Genomic DNA, 10,086 nt, shown 5'->3' on the forward strand with positions numbered 1-10,086 from the left:
CGCGGGCCTTGTGTTTGACACCCGTGATCTAGATGCTATACTCCTATTGATGCAGCCCAGAATTGCACTGGCTTTTTTAGCTGCCGCGTCACACTGTTGGCTCATGTCAAGTTTGTGGTCAACCAAGACTCCAAGATCCTTTTCACATGTACTGCTCTCAAGCCAGGTGTCACCCATCTTGTATTCGTGCCTCTCATTTTTTTTGCCCAAGTGCAATACTTTACATTTCTCCCTGTTAAAATTCATCTTGTTTGTTTTGGCCCAGTTCTCTAATCTGTCAAGGTCGTTTTGAAGTGTGATCCTGTCCTCTGGGGTGTTAGCCACCCCTCCCAGTTTGGTGTCATCTGCAAATTTGATCAGGATGCCCTTGAGTCCATCATCCAAGTCGTTGATAAAGATGTTGAATAAGACCGGGCCCAAGACAGAACCCTGTGGCACCCCACTAGTCACTCTTCTCCAGGATGAAGAGGAACCATTGATGAGCACCCTTTGGGTTCGGTCAGTCAGCCAGTTACAAATCCACTGAGTGGTAGCATAGTCAAGACCGCATTTTACCAGCTTCTTTACAAGAATATCATGGGGCACCTTGTCAAATGCCTTGCTGAAATCAAGATAGGCTACATCCACTGCGTTCCCTTCATCTACCAGGCTTGTAATTCTGTCAAAAAACGAGATCAGGTTCGTCTGACATTATTTTTCAGAAATCCATGCTGACTATTGGTGATCACAGCATTCCTTTCTAGGTGCTCACAGACTGTTTGCTTAATGATCTGCTCCAGAATCTTCCCTGGTATTGATGTCAGACTGACTGGGCGGTAATTATTTGGGTCCTCTCTTTTCCCCTTTTTGAAAATAGGGACAACATTTGCCCTCCTCCAGTCTGCCGGGACTTCGCCTGTTCTCCAGGAATTCTCAAAGATGACTGCCAGTGGTTCTGAGATCACATCTGCCAGTTCTTTTAATACTCTTGGATGCAGTTCATCTGGCCCTGGAGACTTGAATACATCTAAACTAGCCAAGTATTCTTGTACTATCTCCTTAGTTATTCTGGGCTGTGTTTCCTCTGCTGAATCATTTGCTCCAAATTCTTCAGGTCGGGCATTGTTTTCTTTATCGGAGAAGACTGAGGCAAAGAAGGCATTGAGGAGTTCAGCCCTTTCTGTGTCCCCTGTTTGCATTTCACCATCTTCTCCTCTGAGTGACCCCACTATTTCTTTGTTCTTCCTTTTGCTACGAACATACCCATAAAAGCCTTTTTTGTTGCTTTTAACCTCTCTAGCAAGCCTGAGTTCATTCTGTGCTTTAGCTTTTCTGACTTTGTGTCTACACGTGCTGGCTATTTGTTTGAATTCCTCTTTGGTGGTTTCCCCCCTTTTCCATTTTTTGTACACATCCTTTTTTAATCTTAACTCAGTTAAAAGTTCTTTAGATAGCCACCCTGGCTTCTTTAGGCACCTTCCATGTTTCCGTCTCATTGGTATTGCCTGAAGTTGTGCTTTTACTATCTACCTCTTAACAAACTCTCAGCCATCATAAACTCCCTTTCCTTTTAGTATTACTGTCCATGGGATCTCACCCAGCACTTCCCTAAGTTTTATGAAGTCGGCTTTCTTAAAGTCAAGAAATTGAGTCCTAGTATGCTTGGCTGCTCCTTTCCGCTGTATAGTAAACTTCAGAAGAGCATGATCACTCGCGCCTAATGATCCTTCCACTTCTACCACATCATCAGTTTCCTAACCACAAAATCTTCTTTTTATATGTAAAAGTGGACTGGATAGAATTGTAGAGAATTTAATAGAATTGTAATAGAGGGACCCATGAGGGCCATCTAGTCCAACAATTCAGGAATCTCAAGCTAGGGCATCCAGAACACATGGCCTTCCAACCTCTGTTTAGAAACCTCCAAGGAAGGAAGAGTCCATAGCTTCCCAAGGGAGACCTTTCCGCTGTCAAAGAGCTCTTGCTGTCAGAAGCTTTTCCGTATGTTTAGTCAGAATCTCCTTTCACTTGAGGCCATGGGTTCGAGTCCTACCATCCAGAGCAGGAGAAAACCAGCTTGCTCCATCTTCCATGGGACAGTCCTTGAGATATTTGAAGATGGCTGGCGTATAGATGGATTTGTTGCATCAGAGCACAACCATCCACTTTAATTGCAGAGAACTTCATTCCCAGATCGAGATTTGATCCATCGCACAAAACACTGACAGTCCAGAGGTGATCTAAGTTTCGTGTTTTGTCATGTCCGCAGTTTTCACTTTCGCCATGGCTCAGTTGTTGCCCTCTGAGCTTTCCCTACTGAGCCTAGACCAGGGGTCAGCAAACTTTTTCAGCAGGGGGCCGGCCCACTGTCCCTAAGACCTTGTTGGGGGCCGGACTATATTTTTGGGGGGAGAATGAACAAATTCCTATGCCCCACAAATAACAAAGAGATGCATTTTAAATAAAAGCACACATTCTACTCATGTAAAAACACGCTGATTCCCGGACCGTCCGTGGGCCAGATTGAGAAGGCGATTGGGCCGGATCTGGCCCCCATGGCTTAGTTTGCCTACCCATGGCCTATACCTTTCTCGAAAGGTTGCAGATACTTTTCTTCAAGTGCTCTTTAAGTGGAGCCTAAGACTTTGTCTTCCACCAAGACTCATCCAGTTAAACCTCGGGTGGCATTCTGTCGAGTCCCAGCACTTGGCTTTCAATCTTTTCTCAGCCCAGCCCAACGTCTCCATATCACTTTTAATTTATTAATCTATTTCATTCATTGCATTTACATTCCAAGATCACCTGGTTCCTTACAGCACATAAAAAATTGTAAAAGATCAGCTGCACACACTCGGTCTTTGTGGAAGATCTCAAGCATGGAATACTTAGTGCCTTGCAAATCTTCTTCTTCTTTGGCGATCCCTCGTAGCCGAGTAAGATTGTCTTCCATAAACACAGTTTTAACAATGAGTCTGTAAGTGACTGTGGAGGCCAATTCTGGATCCACACGTCCTTCCACATTGGGGACATTGGTTTCCGGGCGGGAGTTGATCACGGTGTGGATTTGCCAAGCGTGCCTTCCTCTTAGCACGTTTCTCCCTTGCGTCCTGAGTTCGAGTGTCTTCAAAGCCCATGACACCTTTGGTAAAGGCTGTTCTCCAACTAGAGTGCTCGCAAGCCAGTGTTTTCCAATTGTTGGTGTTTATACTACATTTTTAAAAGATTTGTCTTGAAAGAGTCTTTAAACCTCTTTTGTTGACCACCAGCATTACGCTTTCCATTTTTAAGTTCGGAGCCTTGCAAATAATCTCTGTGCTTTTGGGGGGAAGTATTCAAGACACATCGCAAGGTGGTCAAAGCAGCTGCCTTGAGTGGCGTTCAGTGGGGTTGCTCTCACCTTGTGGGACTTAAATCACTTTGAAATCATCTGTGTTTATTTGGGTATCTGCGGAGATGAACTTCCGAACACATGTACTTTGAAGTACAGAAGATCTCATTCATGGGTCGTGCCCTGATCCTTTTTAACAGCCATCGCCCTGCTCTGGCAAAAACCCCAAAGTTAGCAGCAATAAAACGTTGCACCTTAAAATTGTGAGATGGGTTTAATAGGTTTGAAAGGATATATTAATTGCAATTAATCCCTCCAGGCACCCGTGTGTAGGTTGAACATAAACAGAGCAGAGTTTAAATTCCCATCCTTAGCAGAAAAATGGAAAGAATATAGAAATAGGCTGTGTAGCCTTCCTTAAATTAACTCCAGCTGCAAAGCATACTGGCTCCCTCTTTTCTTGCCTCGCTTAACAAAGAATCAGGCAACAGACTGCGAAGTAAGTTTAAATTATGATTTACTTACTGATAATCATGCATTGATTCTCATGCATTGGCCTAGGACCCACGTACCTACGGGACTGCCTCTCCTGGTATGCCCCGCGGAGGACCTTAAGGACCACAAATGACAACATTTTGGAGGTCCCAGGTCGCAAGGTGGTTAGATTGGTCTCAACTAGGGCAAGGGCCTTTTCAGTACTGGCTCCAACTTGGTGGAACGCTCTGTCACAAGAAACTAGGGCCCTGAGGGACTTGACATCTTTCCGCAGGGCCTGCAAGACAGAGCTGTTCTGCCTGGCCTTTGGTTTGGACTCAGTCTGATCCTTATGTTTCCCTCCCCTTAAGGTTTTGATCTATCGGCTACTTTTAAAACGAGGCTGCATTTTAAATTGCATTTTAACCTGTATTTTAAATTGTTTTTTTCCTCCCCCCCATTATTTTTTTACTGTGATTTTATTGGTGATAGCAGCCCTGAGCCCAGCTCTGGCCAGGGAGGGCGGGGTATAAATAAAATTTATTATTATTATTATTACTAACAGCAACAGCAGAAAATTAAATGGAGACAAAATACTTATATTTCCAGTATAAGCTGTATAGGCATGTGCCTATGCCCATAGCTGGTAAAAAAGAGAGAGGAAAGAGGAACAGTAAATGATTATTTGATTCCTCCCGCTCAAGGGAGAAGGGGAAATGACATCACACAGAGCCCTCTCTACCAATGACATTTCTATGGTCAGAGTGCCTGCCTATCAGCAACACACATCTTTTGTCTTAACCCCTTCTCATGCTAACTAGCAAAAATATGCATTGTTAGATTTGGCTGCTAATCTCCCACAAAAATGCTTAAGGTACTTCCTGGCCATTGAGAAAGCCAACATTTGGTTTGAATGAAGTCCAAGACTGCAGGATTACCAAGAAAGCCTGAAATTAGATATCTGTACATAGTTGGAGATGAGATTTCCTTTGTAATAGATCCGCTGGGAATGTCCGCTGTCTGTAATCCTGGAGAGCAGCTGCCAGTCAGTGCAGACAATACTGACTTAGATGGAGCAATACTTTGACTTGGTATAAGGGAACTTACTCTATTTAATCCTATGTTGCATCTCCATAAGGTTAACGTGAGCCAGAGTCGCGATAAAAAGGTAGCATGGCAGCGGGTTGGACTGGATGACCATTTGGGTTCCCTACTACAATTCTTTGATTCAATAGGTTAGTTGCCTGTAAACTGCTGTTCAGCTCTGACAAGATGCCGCTGTCTGTTTTGCACTGAAGAACTGATGACCTGGGACACCTCAGTTGGTAGAGCATGAGACTCTTAATCACAGGGTTGTGCGTTCAATTCCTGTGTTGGGCAAAAGATTCCTGCGTTGCAGGGGGTATAATAATAATAATTTAGTATTTATACCCCACCCTTCTGGCTGGGTTTCCCCAGCCACTCTGGGCGGCTCCCAACAGAATATTAATAATAATTTTTAAAAGTGAAAAAAGATCAAACATTAAAAACTTCCCTAAACAGGGCTGCCTTCAGATGTCTTCTTAAAGCCGGATAGTTGTTTATTTCCTTGACATCTGATGGGAGGGCGTTCCACAAGGAGGGCGCCACCACCGAGAAGGCCCTCTGCTTGGTTCCCTGTAACCTTGCTTCTTGCAGGGAGGGAACCGCCAGAAGGCCCTCGGAGCTGGACCTCAGGGTCTGGGCAGAAAAGGTCAGCACCCACAATTTGAATTGTCCCTCAAGGTCTCTTCCAACTTTACAATAGAATGATCTTGCAGTGAAATAAAAAAATTAAGGTATATATATATATATATATATATATATATATATATATATATATATAATGTTCATAAATGTACCAAGCAAACATGTACATAAATATATAAACCATATGTCTGAAGCAGCACAGGAAAACAGCCCTGAAACCATTTTGTCTCTCAAACTGACCAAATGATTTCTCTGCAAGGTCAAGGAAAATGGAAAAGCCTCCCCACTGTCTTTTCATTCACAAATCCTGTCTTAAGGGTATGTCTGTGTATGAATAGGGTGAGCCTGTGACCTGGCTCAGGAACTAAGTATTTACCCAGGCTCCCCAGGGTATCCAATCAAGTAAGCATTAACAGGTAACCTGCCAGACAGGAGGTAAACAACGCACTCAGATTTCTGTTGTAGACCGCCCTTTCTGTGATGTATGTATGATGTTTCTGGGGGTGGTCTTGGACTCCAGGGCTGGCAATTAAAAATGTCTATATAAGGGCAGGCACACCTTTGTTCTGGGTCGTCCTCCCTCTCCTGCATGTGAAGGGGGAACCTTGTTGCAACAGTTCAATAAAGATCAGGCTTACTAGCTGCTTTGCTTCTCAATATTCTCTGGTTGGCCTCTGTTATTTTCTCCGACTGATGGAGAACCTGCAAAGGACTCCACAAGGGCTCTTGTGTCCCCCATAAGGGAATAAAGGCAGATTTCCGTTTATTACAGCAATTATTCTTGCTGCCTCAAGCATGTCGTTCTCACCCTCTGCTAAGCCTTCTTTTATAACTGTCCTTTTGGTAGTCCCAGCTCTTCCTCTGGTGTCTAATGATAGAAGTATGTGTATTTAAATCCACCGGATTAAGCATTGTGAAAGAGCATTTGCGCATTTGTGGACCAACCTGCTATTTACATTGCTTGGTCTGACAGACTGTCCCACCTGCAAGAGCTCAGGTAAGGGCAGTGAACATTTGAGGGTGCAGAAAAGCTTCCTTGTTAGGACGTTTATTTATCGGGACAGAGCAACTTTTGCAACTGTTGCTAAAGTTCTCGGTGCAAAACAACGAAGCATGGGACCAGGGCCAGATTGAGGTTTGGTGCAGCCCCCAGCTCCTGAAGGTAATGGGGCCCTTTGTATGTCCAGCTGTCCTTTGTCTACAACAAATTGTCGCTGTTTTTTTGTGTTGAATATATGCTATATGGTAATTTATGGACTTAATAGGTATCTAAAGCCATTTGCACATAATACGTATTTTATCAAAGTAATCGTTGAACTGAAATACAATTAAGAAGAAGTATATTAATAGTGAAATACAATTAAGAAGAAGTATATTAATAGTGAAATAATTATTAAGCTCTAACTTACAATGATTGGGGGCCCATGACTTACATCATAGGAGCATACACAACACAAAACACGGTTGACTGTATGTAGGTTTTATTTTACCTGGTTTTTATCTTATATTTTGGAAATATACATCCAGTTTTTTCCCCTTTAATTTTTTGGGGGGCCTTTAGGTGCCAGGCAAAAGCGTTCCTTTTAAACCAGGCCTTTGGTTGATGCCCTTTTCAAAATGTGGGGTTTTTTGGGGGGGGCGTTATTGGGTTGTTGTTTTTGATTCTATATTTTGTGGTTTTATATTTTGATTTTGTTCTGTGAACTGCCTTGAGAACTCCAGGTATAGGGCGGTATATAAATCCAACTATTATTATTATTATTATTATTATTATTATTATTATTATTATTATTAATTTCTGCAGCATCTTGCACTAACTGCAGTTTGCAGATCAAATACAGTGGAAACCCCACTAAGAGCACATTGGAAATGCAGGGTGTGTTTCTGGACTCAACCAAATAACCAATTTATTGAGCATTTATCCTGCTCTGCTTGCAGAGACTATGCCTTTGCTGAGCATCTGTTTGCGGTTATGGGCAGGTTATACAACATTGAGCATTCATCCTGATTTCCTTGTGCTGTGTTTATACATCTTCCCACGTATGATGTTATCTGTTCCTCTCAAGCTTCTCAGGGCATTTCAGTCACTTTTCTAGCTGAAGAAAAGTCCTTTGAAAAAGCGGATTTGTTGCGCTAAGCTGACACAACCCACCTCAGTGACGCAAAACGAATTTTCCAGTTGTGCGCTTGGATCACTCCCGCAAAAGCAGCAATGCCTTGCACCTTTTGCTCAATCTCAGAAACCCCTGTTAGAGTTCATGCGAGAAATCAATAATCCTGGCTCTTCGTGTTTAGGCTGTGTCTGCATGAGTGCACATTCCTGTACACGCCAGAGCGAGTTTCTCCCTCTAGTGGTTATTGGGCTGCAAAGCACAGAGCTCGGCTCCCCTAAAGAACACAAGTAGCTTAGGCAGCGTGTTCTCCAAGTTATCATTGCAATCAAATTACTGTAATGCAGCACCATGGGGCTTTGCAGAGCAAGTCAGAGCCACGCTTTCTCCCCCAAAACTTTCCCTGCCCTATTAATTTACTCCATTTAGACCATGGGTAGGCAAACTAAGGCCAGGGGGCCAGATCTGGCCCAATTGCCTTCTAAATCCGACCCACAGACGGTCTGGGAATCAGCGTGTTTTTACATGAGTAGAATGTGTGTTTTTATTTAGAATGCATCTCTGGGTTATTTGTAGGGCATAGGAATTCGTTCATTCCCCCCCCCCCCCAGTCTGGCTCACATGGTCTGGGGGACAGTGGACCGGCCCCCTGATGAAAAGGTTTGCTGACCCCTGAACTAAGGCATGGGTAGGCGAACTAAGACCCAGGGGCTGGATCTGGCCCAATCGCCTTCTAAATCTGGCCCACGGATAGTCTGGGAATCGTGTGTTTTTACATGAGTAGAATGTGTGCTTTTATTTAAAATGCAATGACAGCCCTCTCTCCACCTGTGTTTCCCCAGTAACCAGGACTTGGAGGTATACGGTCACCATCTGCGGAGGCAAAGAATAAAAATCATAGCTAGTAGGCACTTGTTATTTATTTTAATTGGTGTACTCCACTTCTCACCACTTGAGTCTCAAAGCAGCCCTTTCCATCTATTGCCACAAATGGTTTATTTCCCTTCTAAAGCCACCCAAGCTATCCTATGGTTGCAAATTCTGTACAGTGGCGAAGCTAGCTTCATTGGTGCCCGGAGCGGCAGCCATGCCGTGCACCTGGTGGTGATGGGGCGTGTCTCGACCCCCATCGTTCTGCCCGGACACTGAGGTCCAGCTCCGAGGGCCTTCTGGCAGTTCCCTCACTGTGAGAAGCCAAGTTACAGGGAACCAGGCAGAGGGCCTTCTTGGTGGTGGTGCCTGCCCTGTGGAAAGCCCTCCCACCAGATGTCAAAGAGAAGAACAACTACCAGACTTTTAGAAGACATCTGAAGGCAGCCCTGTTTAGGGAAGCTTTTAATGTTTGATGCAATATGGTATTTTAATGTTTTGTTGGAAGCCGCCCAGAGTGGCTGGGGTAATAATAATAATAATAATAATAATAATAATAATAATATAATAATAATAATAATAGTCACCCCCCGGATGACACCCGGAGCGGACCCCCCCCCCCGCCCTCTGCCAATGTGGTCCAAAGGAAAGCAGAGCAAGACGTCTGGTGCCAGTTTGGCTGCTGGATTTGCCCAAAGTACAAGGTTGGACTTTGGATATGTTCTAATCCTCTTTTAAAGCCACCCACGCCGGGGGGCCCCACCACTGTATCCTGTGGGAGGGAGTTCCATAGTTTAACTCCACAAACCTGATGAGAAGCAAAAAGGTGCAAATGGGTGAAACATGGTGGAATTTGCCCCGGAAACCCCCCAAAATAGGAACAAAGAAGACAAACACGGTAGCACCAGCCCATATTTATTTAGCTGCGTTTACGTTACATGTAAAATTTACCACTGTTCGTTGAAGGTACCACAGTAAGAGGGGGACTGGCAAGGAACCTTTTTAAAAATGGAATATTTTTTTGTGGGGAGATCTCAGGTCATTTGCAAGTCAACTGAAGATATGCTTGGGAAAACATGCCTGAAGTTGTATTTTCTAACTCAGCTGTACCAAACTGTGTCCCCTGGTATTGCTCCAAACTCCCATCAGCCCCCAGCCAACATGGCGGCTGGACAGGAGTGATGGGGAGTTATAGCGCAATATCTGCAGGGCAACATTAGCCATCTTTGGGGTAACTTGCTGCCTAAATTTCACCTGCCCACATAATCTATGCAGGTGAGACTTCTCCAACTGCAATTTCACCCCTCTCCTCCCAAACTTGGCTCCCTCTGTGGTCAGTATGGAATTGATTAAATTGTGCAGGAAATGGTACCCGATTTTTATCATGTTCCTCTCTGTTTTCCTCCCTCTGCTGGGCTGAGAGCTCTCGCTTCAAGACTGCAAACCGCCTCGAACGGAAAAAAGCAACATATCAGTGCAAAAGAAAATAAGTTAAATAAATAAGACTTGAAGACAGTGCTGATTCCCTCCTGTGCAAAATGGCTGATCTTTCTATTCCACTAGATTAACTTTTTAAAAAAACTTTGGAAACTTTGA

Source organism: Podarcis raffonei, chromosome 7, assembly GCF_027172205.1.
Source record: "Podarcis raffonei isolate rPodRaf1 chromosome 7, rPodRaf1.pri, whole genome shotgun sequence".
NCBI lineage: Eukaryota > Metazoa > Chordata > Lepidosauria > Squamata > Lacertidae > Podarcis > Podarcis raffonei.